Source organism: Cupressus sempervirens, chromosome 9, assembly GCF_028749045.1.
Source record: "Cupressus sempervirens isolate cs-2001-9-10 chromosome 9, ASM2874904v1, whole genome shotgun sequence".
Taxonomy (NCBI): Eukaryota; Viridiplantae; Streptophyta; class Pinopsida; order Cupressales; family Cupressaceae; genus Cupressus; species Cupressus sempervirens.
The window spans coordinates 154,507,264-154,517,378 of NC_143126.1; positions in this window are offsets into that span (position 1 = coordinate 154,507,264).

Genomic DNA, 10,115 nt, shown 5'->3' on the forward strand with positions numbered 1-10,115 from the left:
TCTGCAACTTTGTTAAACTTCTCACTCTTGTGTTTCAAAACAAATGTATAACTCTACAAAAAATCAACCCACTTCAAATACCTTTGATTCAATTTTCCTTGACTATTGAAATATTACAAAACTTGATGATTAGTATACAAAACAAACTCCTTAGGAAGAAGATAGTGTCTCCACTTCTTCAATGCTTGAACTATAGCATAAAATTCCTAATCATAAATAGAATATTTTCTTTTGACATTATTCAATTTCTCACTAAAGTAAGCAACAAGTCTACCTTCTTGGCTCATAACAACTCCTATTGTAATACCACTAGCATTACAGTCTACTTGAAACATCTTGTTAAAATCAAGAAGTGATAAAATAGGTAGCTCAGTAATTTTCTATTTCAATAGATTAAAATTCTTATCTGCCTCTATAGTCGACTTAGACACTTTCCTATTCCCTCTCATTGTTTCAGTCAGGGGTCCACAAATACTGCTAAAACCTCTTATAAACTTTCTATAAAAACTAACCAGTCCCTGAAAATATCTTACCACTGTCGCACTCCTTGGAATAGGCCATTCAAGGATAGCCTTCACTTTCTTTGGGTCTATTTTTAGACCTTCTATTGAGACTACAAATCCTAGGTATACCAATTCCTTCTTTACAAAATTGCACTTCTTCAGGTTTATCAACAACTTTTCTTCCCTCAACCTATCAAACACCTTGCGAATATGGATCAAATGCTCCTCCAATGTCTTACTAAAGACCAAAATATCATCTAAGTAAACAATGAAAAACTTACCCAAAAACTCCTTCAGTACCTCATTCATGAGCCTCATGAAAGTGCTTAGTGCATTGGTTAGCTCAAAAGACATGACTAACTATTTGTATAGTCCTTCTTTTATCTTGAAAGTAGTCTTCCACTTATCACCTTCTTTGATGTGAATCTGATGGTATCCACTCTTCAGATCTATCTTTGTGAAATACTTAGCTCCACTCAAACAATCCATAATATCACCTATCCTTGGTAATGGAAATCTATACTTGGTTGTGATCTTGTTAATAGTGCGAGAATCTATACACATCCTCCATTCACTATTCTTCTTTGGTGCTAATATTGCTAGTACAACACATGGACTCAAACTCTCTTGAATCAACCCCTTCTACAATAACTCTTGAACTTGTTTGTTTAACTCTTCACTTTCTACTGGTGTCATTCTACACACTGCTTTGTTTGGAAAACTCACTCCTAGAACCAAATCCATCTAGTGACTAATCTTCCTCATTGGGGGCAATCCATTAGGTACATTATCTGATAAAATATTAGAAAAATCTTCCAACATATCTGCAATTTCTGCAGGCACATCCTTTATTTCTTCTTTACTATATTTTGAAATTATAGAAAAAAACACATGCTCACACTTTATACCTTTGAGAAACTCTTTTCTATCAACCAAACATATTTTAGTAGCACTACATACCTTTTCTTCTTTATCCTTCAATGGTTTCAACTTATGTTTCACTCCATATTTGGTTAGAGTGTAGGTATTTGCTCGCCCATCATGCACAACATGCTTATTAAACTACTATGGCCTACCTAGCAACATATGCCATATGTCCATAGGTATGATATCACATAGTATCTCATCCTGGTAGCTTCCAATCTTGAACTTCATTGAGCACTACTCATTGACCATGAGCTTGTGCTCATCTTGCACCCAAGTAATATGGTATGGACATGAGTGTTTTTGTCTCTTCAGCTTTAACTTTGTGATTATCATTTGTGACACCAAATTGTCAGTACATCCACCATCAATGATCACATCACAACACTTATCTTGACATTTGTACCTTGTGTGAAACAAGTTTCTTTTTTGATCAGGTTCATTCTCACCACTCAATAGGACTCTTTTGTTAACTAGGACTTCTCCTCTTTCAACATCTTCAAAATGTGAGGATTTGGCATCTTCATCAACATGTGCAACATTGGCCTAGCCTTCTATTCTTTGATCTATCTTTCCTTGGTGCTAGGAATATTCAAATGCTCTATGCCCTTCTTCTTCGCAGTGAAAACATTTCTCACGGAAGCCTCCTCTTCCAAATCCTTGTCCTTTGCCTCTTCCTCTCTGATCTTTATTGTTCTAATCATGGAAATGGTTGAAATTATTTCTCCATTGGTTTTGATTGCTATTTTAGCCTCATCCTTGTTCTTCTAATCATCATTATGGCCTCCATAAGATCATCCACCAAATCTTCCACTGTGACCTCTTTTGCTATTCTTTTTGTCAAACTTCTTGGTCGATTTCTCCTCAACTTTTAGGGAAAATAGGTATGCCTCCTCAATTTTGTTCATTTGAACTAGACTTAGCTCATCTTGAATGCTTGGCCTTAACCCATAAAGATAATGACCCACTCTCTCCTTATCAATATCTACATGACCGGTTCTAATGAGAACTTGGTAGAACTCTTCTGTATACTCTTAAACAAATTTTCTTGCTTGTTTCAACCCTTACATTTTCTTCAATAGATCAAGCTCATAATCCACAGGAATGAATTTTTATTTCAATTTAGCTACCATTTGTTCCCATATGGTGATTTTGTCATTTCCCTTTCTACTTCTCTCCAACTGAATCTCCTGCCACCAAATCTTCACATGTCCCTTCGATTTTGCTTTTGCAAACTTGACCCTATTAAGATCCTCAATATCTTCATACTCAAAGTACTCCTCTAGTTCATTGATCCAATCGATTAGCTCCTTTGGGTTAAGATTCCTAAAAATGTGGGAACCTCAAACTTAGATCTTTGTCCAATCTTGGAGATGGCTCTAAAAAGTCTTTCTTCCTCTGGGTTTAGAACTGCCTCTGCTTCGATATTATTGTCTACTTTGTCCTCATCCTCACTTTCATCTCTTATAAGAACATTTATTCCTCTGCACATTTATTCTTCCAATGCTTGCATTTGTCTTTGGAGGGCTCTAAAACCCTCAGGTGTGTATGTACCCTAAAATGGTCGCTTGGACTATGGGCCCCCATTATTCAATTTATCAATTTCTTGAATGAATGGTTTGCAATATTTTATTAAATTAATTCAAATCAATTTCCTTAATCAAATTTGATTATTTCAATATTTTCTAAAGTCGATCATTTTATTAAGTCTTATTTAATTAAAAGAAAATCTCCCTTTTAATTAAATAAAATAAGTCCCCATTTAATTAAAAGACAACCTCTCTTTTAATTAAATAATTGATCCACGTTTAATTAATTAAGAGAAAAATCCTTTTTTTTAAAATTTTAATTAAATATTTTCTATTTAATTAAAAGAACTTGCTCCCTTTTAATTAAATAAATCTCCACTTAAAGAGGAAATAAAATAAATAAAAAAGTTAAAAAATTATTTACACTTAAATGCACATATTTAAGTGGGATTCCATTTAATTCTTTTACTATTTTCTCATTGGTGTATCTTTATTTCACATGGATCATTCTTTCTTCATCGCTGATTAAATCTTTTTGCCTCCTAATTTTGATCATCCAATCTTCTTTATAAGAGAGAATCGTCTCCTCATTTTACACACACACACACACACACAATGCTAGTGATTTTTGAAAGAGTTTGAATACTAAAGCTTTTTATGGAGAACTTTTATCTTCTAGTCTTCTTTCATGCGTCAATGGCTTCTATTATCATAGCTCATCCATGCTTTTTCATATTAGCTTAGATCTTGCTTTCAAAATTAGATCTAGCATTGATAGATTAGATCTTGCATTGTTATCATATAGATTAGCTTTCATCTCCATTTGTATGCATATTGGATCTTTGAATCTCTCATTTTATGGTATACTTGCATGGGTACAAACTAGGTCAAAACTGATGGTCTCCATTACAAACCCTTGCACTCCATGAATAGAGAGCTATGAGTCACCATTCGAGACCTCATTCTTGAGCAATCTTGGATATAATGATTCATAGAAGTGTGTTCACATTTTAACTAGACATTTTTAGCACCCATCGTCGGGCAACCCACCTTTACTTTCTGATTTTGGACATTTTTAAATCTAACCCCCTTGTATAGATTTGTTTAGAGACGAAAAAACCCTATATCTTAAAGATTTGATCATATCTCTCAAACAATTTGGTGTTTTGGTTTGAATTTTTTTTTGTAAGTTGGCAACACATCAGAGAAGTTTCAGTGAAATTTTAATATTTTGAGGTATTTTCTTTTAAAAAAATAAATAATTTTTTCTTAATTTTTAATGAAAATTTGTATTAGGGCACCAATTAGCACATTTTTAAAGAAAAAATTACATTTTTGGAAAGGTCTCTGAATTTTAAATAGGGTTGATTCTTTTTGTTTTGATTTTAGATATTATATTAAGACAGAGTACTTCGATTTGCAAAAAATGGTCTTTTTTGACAAAATGGCTCCCTAGTATACAAATAAACATATATTTTTAAAATTCTAACATTTTTGAAAAACTCTCTGATTTTTTACAGGGGTCTCTTTTTTGCATTTAGGGTTTTGGATCTAAATTTATATCATATAGTTCCAATTTTGATAACTAGGTCAAAAATCAATATTAAAAAGGGTATTTAATGAATAGTTTGCATTTAATTTTCACTATGATGTGAGCTTTCATTTGGGTTATCTGCTGATTATTATCACTCTTAAAAATTAGATTTTCAGATCTAATCCTAGTTTTGCATAAGTTAGATATATATATTGCATATTTTGTGTTTGCTTGGCTTGCTTATTGCTTTGTTCGTTGCGAGCGAGTGTTCAAGCACAAACAAAAAGTACAATAGAGAAAAGATGCATTGCAATGATTATTAGGTATTTTGTTGGATCTCTATAACATTTAGATTTAGAACTAAAATGAACATCTCATGTGTTTGGCTTGAGTACTTTTACATGCTTTCATAAATTCACACTTCATTTGCTGCTCTAAAACTGAAACTAGATTTGCTTTCACATATCTGTATTTCACATAGTAATTAGGTCCTATGAACACTATTTGAGAGATCTTGAGAGACTGAGCTTCATTCACTTGCTTTACATGTGAAGCTCCTCCTGATGATAGATCCCCTTATAGGTAGGGAAGGATATTTTTTATTATCTCACTATTCTACTTGGATTTGTCCTCAAAATCCATTAGTACTTTTTCTTTTGAGATTGGTGGTGTTTACTGTTGAATTTTTCAAAAATTTAGTGAGATGATTTCAAATTAATGTGTTAAAGAATCTTGTTTTCTATGTTTGGATAAGGTAAAGAGGCTAGAGGAGTATGCTCTGTTCCCTTTTGGGCACATCAAACGTTTGGAACTTTTGAATCCATACCAAGTCTCCATGTGGTACAACTTTGTGAGTCTTCTTTGATTAGAGAGGGTTAACTATAGTTGACTTTCCCTTTATTTGGTCAACCATGTGGACAAAACCTTAATCGATAATAGTCATTTTTGACGTGGTAGTAGCAACCACTGTATAAATGTCCTTGTGGGAGAAATTCTCACGGCTGTAGTCTTTTGTTGGGCTGTCAGATCTTCTTAGTATCTTCAATTGATTAAATTCTCAGAATATGTCAAAACCCTAGTGTGTCAGGATTAGATTTTGCCCACTCTAGATTGCAAAAGTTGCAAAGTTGAACATTACTAAGAACCATAGTGCTGCCATTTTTTTTTTATAAGACTATGTGCGTGATTGAAAAATATTTTGAGAACATACACAATAGTGGTTGTAGGTATTAGATTGATATTACGACACTATTCTTGTTCATGTGCAAGGTTGCTTTGTCCCTTCTTCATTATTTGAAGACATTTGCTTGAAATCCCTGATTGGTGTCTTGCATGCTTGGTTCATGATTAAAAATCTATTGATACACCTTGTTGGACATTTAAAATAAATAAAATCTGAGTTCCTGAGTCAAGACTTTATGATCAAACTACTTTGTTGTCTATTTCTTTCAATCTCCCTAGGTTGATAAGGTTCAGATTAGGCTACTTACCCCATTGTTAAAAGCTTGTTTGTACCTTAGGTTATTGTGCTTTGACCTCTTGAATTAGTAATCATTGATTTCACAAATGACCTTGTTTGGAATTGGTGAGTTAGAGACCATCCTTGTTGAGAAAGATATACCTTGAATTCTTTGATATTACACTTGGTGAGTCTTAGTAATCTCTTCTCCATCCACTTTCATCAAAATTCAATTTCAATTAATTATAATTTGGGTAAGTCATACTCCTAATCCATATGTGCTAGGGTATTCACTCAAACTTGTGGGCACCTCTATGGCAGTGTTAGTTTACGCCTATCACAATATTTTATCTTATCATTTCTTTTTTGGACAAGTGAGTGCTTTTTCTATCCTAGTTTGGTACCAACATTTCTTAGGATTATTCTATCAACTAGTACCTTTTCTTTTATGTTGGTTACAAATGCTATTACATGTTGCTCAACATTCAAATGAACTCAAATGGTATCAAATTTTACAAAATGACTCTTGGTCTTCTTTCTTCTTCATCTTCCATGTCTCTCTAGTCTCCTATTTCCATTCTTCCTCTTCTTCATGTCTTCTTGATTCTTTACCTCCTATTATCAGATAGTCTCCCTTCTTCTATTCATCCTTTCTCTTCTTCCATGCTTGATTCTTCTTCTTCTAGAACCATGGATCTTGAATATCTTGTTAGGGACCCTTGTTTGAGCACAAATGAACTCGACCTCCTTATTGAATTTAAAAAGTGTTGGTACTCCAATAGATATATGGATGCTAACCTTGTGACAAAAATGATGGAAAAAGGGAAGAAATCAGACATTCTTGCTAGGATCATACACAATATCATATCATGATATCCTTTTTTCAAATATTCCTTATCTTCCAAGTCTCACCATGATTGTTCTAGATATCATTCACATTTCTCATCTTCTAATTCTTATCATGATTCTTCTAAATATCATTCACATTCTTAATCTTCCAAGTCTTATTACGATCCTTCTAAATATCATTCACATTCTTCATATTCCAAGTCTTACCATAATTCTTCTAAATATCATTCATGTAGGTCTTCACCTACCTGTTCTTCACAGTATCATTCTTCCTCTACTTCTACCTAGAGTCTTATTCCTCTTATTGAGACATACCATAATGAACAACATGAAAAGTCTTGTGATATGCCTATCTATAATGCCTATAGTGACAATGATTATGATGACGATGACTATTACATTCCTACAAGTCCTAAAAGTCCTCCTAGTTCTATGCTTGTGCTTAAAGGTGATGAGTCAAGGATAGATATTGATGGTAATCCATATGACTTGAATTTTAAAAACAACATTGATAAATTTTGTGAACAATAATACCTAAATGATAAATCTAAATATTTTGAAGAAGAGAAAGTATTTTTTTTACGCTGAAATAAAATATCAATGCCATAAGAGTTCCTTTTCTAATAATCCTCATGCTGAAAATAAAGATTACACTCTTGAGCAAGATCATGTTAATGTTGAACCTTTATCTTCTGATGCTCCCCTTCTAGATTCTACTTTCTCCACTATCCATACATCCCATAAAGATTCTGTATCTCTCAAATCTTCTGCCAATCTTTCATCTAACAAAGATCTTAATGCTTTTTATGTGGTTCCCTATAGTTATCCTCAAAGACTACCTCTTAAAGAAACTCAAGATAACCTTCACTTGACTGTAAATACTTTTGATAATGCTAAACCTAAAGAGCCTAAGCCTTCATGCATTATAATGTCTATTTTAGCTAGTCCTTCATCATCTATTCCAAAGTCTTCCATACAATTCCAACATGCTTCCTTCTCCTTAGGAGTGGCTTCATGTCAAGAGGACTCTAAAAATGATGAAGAAAAGAATATAAAAAAAGATCAAAATCAAGAACCTTTTGATCCTTTATGTCATCCAATTATTTTCACGATGTCTCTAATCTATTTCATGATCCTTTTGATCCTTTATGCCCTTCCTCATTCATTCCACTATGTCTTAATTCTTCTCCTAAGCAAGATCAAGCTACTACTTACACCGCTGAGCTTATTGACAATCAAAATGACCTTAATAAAGTTGCACCTTGCAAAGAATTTGATACTTCCATTAAGGTTATTAAAAATAGTGTTGTTACTTCCAATGTTGAGCCTATTGAAAAACAAGAGAAAAACTCTACACTTATGCTATCCAAAGATCCTTGTCAAGATCAAAGTCTTCCATTTTCTTTTTCTACCACTCCATGTTCCCTTCCACTTTCTACTCTTCCTAAGTCTTCTCAAGCTTCATGTACTCCTATCAAAGAAGTTGCTCCTATTCAAGATGTTCATGATCCTACTGAAAATCCTAATGCTCTCTAAAGATATTGATGTCCTTGATTGTCATATAGAGGTTGATGAACTTATTGATTACCCTTTTGCATCTTCCACATCCATTTTTGGACTTCCCCCACCAATACTAAATGCTTCACATCTTCCTTCCATCTTGGGTCCTTATGTCCCTTCACTTTCCCCTCCCAACTCTTCTAATTCATCATTCATCTTGGGTCCTTACATCCCTTCATCTCCTATCTTTCCTTAATGAATATCCTTGAATCCTTTTCATTCACCCACTCACCTAAATTGGTCCTATCATCCTTCTTCTTCCACAAGTCCTAGGTCTTTTGGAAGTAACCTAAATGTTCAATACAAGAAAAATAAGCAACTCAAGAATCCATGTAAAAAAGAAGACCACCATGTCTCCTCTAATCAACATGGGGGCATAAAGTCAAAAGAGATATCTAAGAAAAAATTTATAGGACAAGTATGGGTTCCAAAATCCATCATTGAAGATATAACCTCTAAATCATCAAAAGGAAATGTAAAGAGGCCTATGACTATATGAATTCCAAAGTCTATCTTGAGAGAGTCTAATGTTGAACAACAATTGAACTTGACATTCAAGCTTCCAAAGAATTCCACTTCATCTTCTTCCAAAAGCATTCTTCCATTCCATGCACCTAAACCACAACCTCTTATATCCACTCACTATATTCCTTCATTCACATTTTCTCCATCCACCCTTCAAGGTGTGTGTTGACGTTGATCTTGCCTTCATTTCCAACTTATAATCTCACTTGCTTTGCATAAAGTCATATCCTCAATTTTTGTCTTTGATCTTCCTTTCCCTATTAGCATCTTTGAGCATATCATTTCAAATCCTTTGCATGTCATGGTTTAAACTTTCAAGGAGCATTGTCTAAAAAGCTTGACTTCTTCCAAAAAATTGAAAAAAATTGAAAAAATTGAAAAAAAGTAAAAAGAAAAAGAAAATTTGAAAATGTGCCTTGGTGAAAACCTAGTAATCAAGCACCTTGGTAGCAAAAATAAAGATAAATAAATTCATCCTATGGTGAAAACCACTCCCTTGTGGCACCTTGGATATTTACCATGATGAAAACCTAACAATTAGGCATCATGCGTAATTCTCTTACATCTTTTATTTATTTCGTCTTCTCTCTTTAATCTTGACAATGTTGACCTATACACAAACATTTGGCTATCTTGTGAGCTATCTTATGATGATCTTGTTAGATTGTCAAGATTTTGGGCTGACATGTAATTATTAATTATAACCCTAAAGCGATAAAAATATTTGTATAAAAGAGCTTAGGGTTAGGGATTGTTTCATAGTTGTGATGCAAAAATTGGTTCTTACGGCGGTATTGAGCTATAAGGGATTATGGATTGTAATCAGGTTGTAATCACTAGATCATAATAATATTGGACTTGCTGTTTGGTGGATGTAGCCTAGGGATTGGGTGAACCATATTAAATCTTGGTGTCTTGTGTTGTTTTCAGTGTGATCTATTATTTTTTGATATTGGTTATATTTTCATGTAATTGTTATTTTTGTTTGTGGTTTAATCCTAACAAGTGGTATCAAAAAGAGGTTATTTTTTAGTTATCCTTTGTAGGAAAGTCTCACAGTTGAGTGAGAGCGATGGCAGACAAGGGTAAGCTAAGGGTTGACAGGTTTAATGAGAAGAATTTTCAGTTATGGAAGATGCAAATGGAAGACTATCTTTATTAGAAGGATTTATGGAAGCCGTTGGAAGGAAAAACTAAGAATCAGGAATTTATGTCAAATGACAAATGGGATC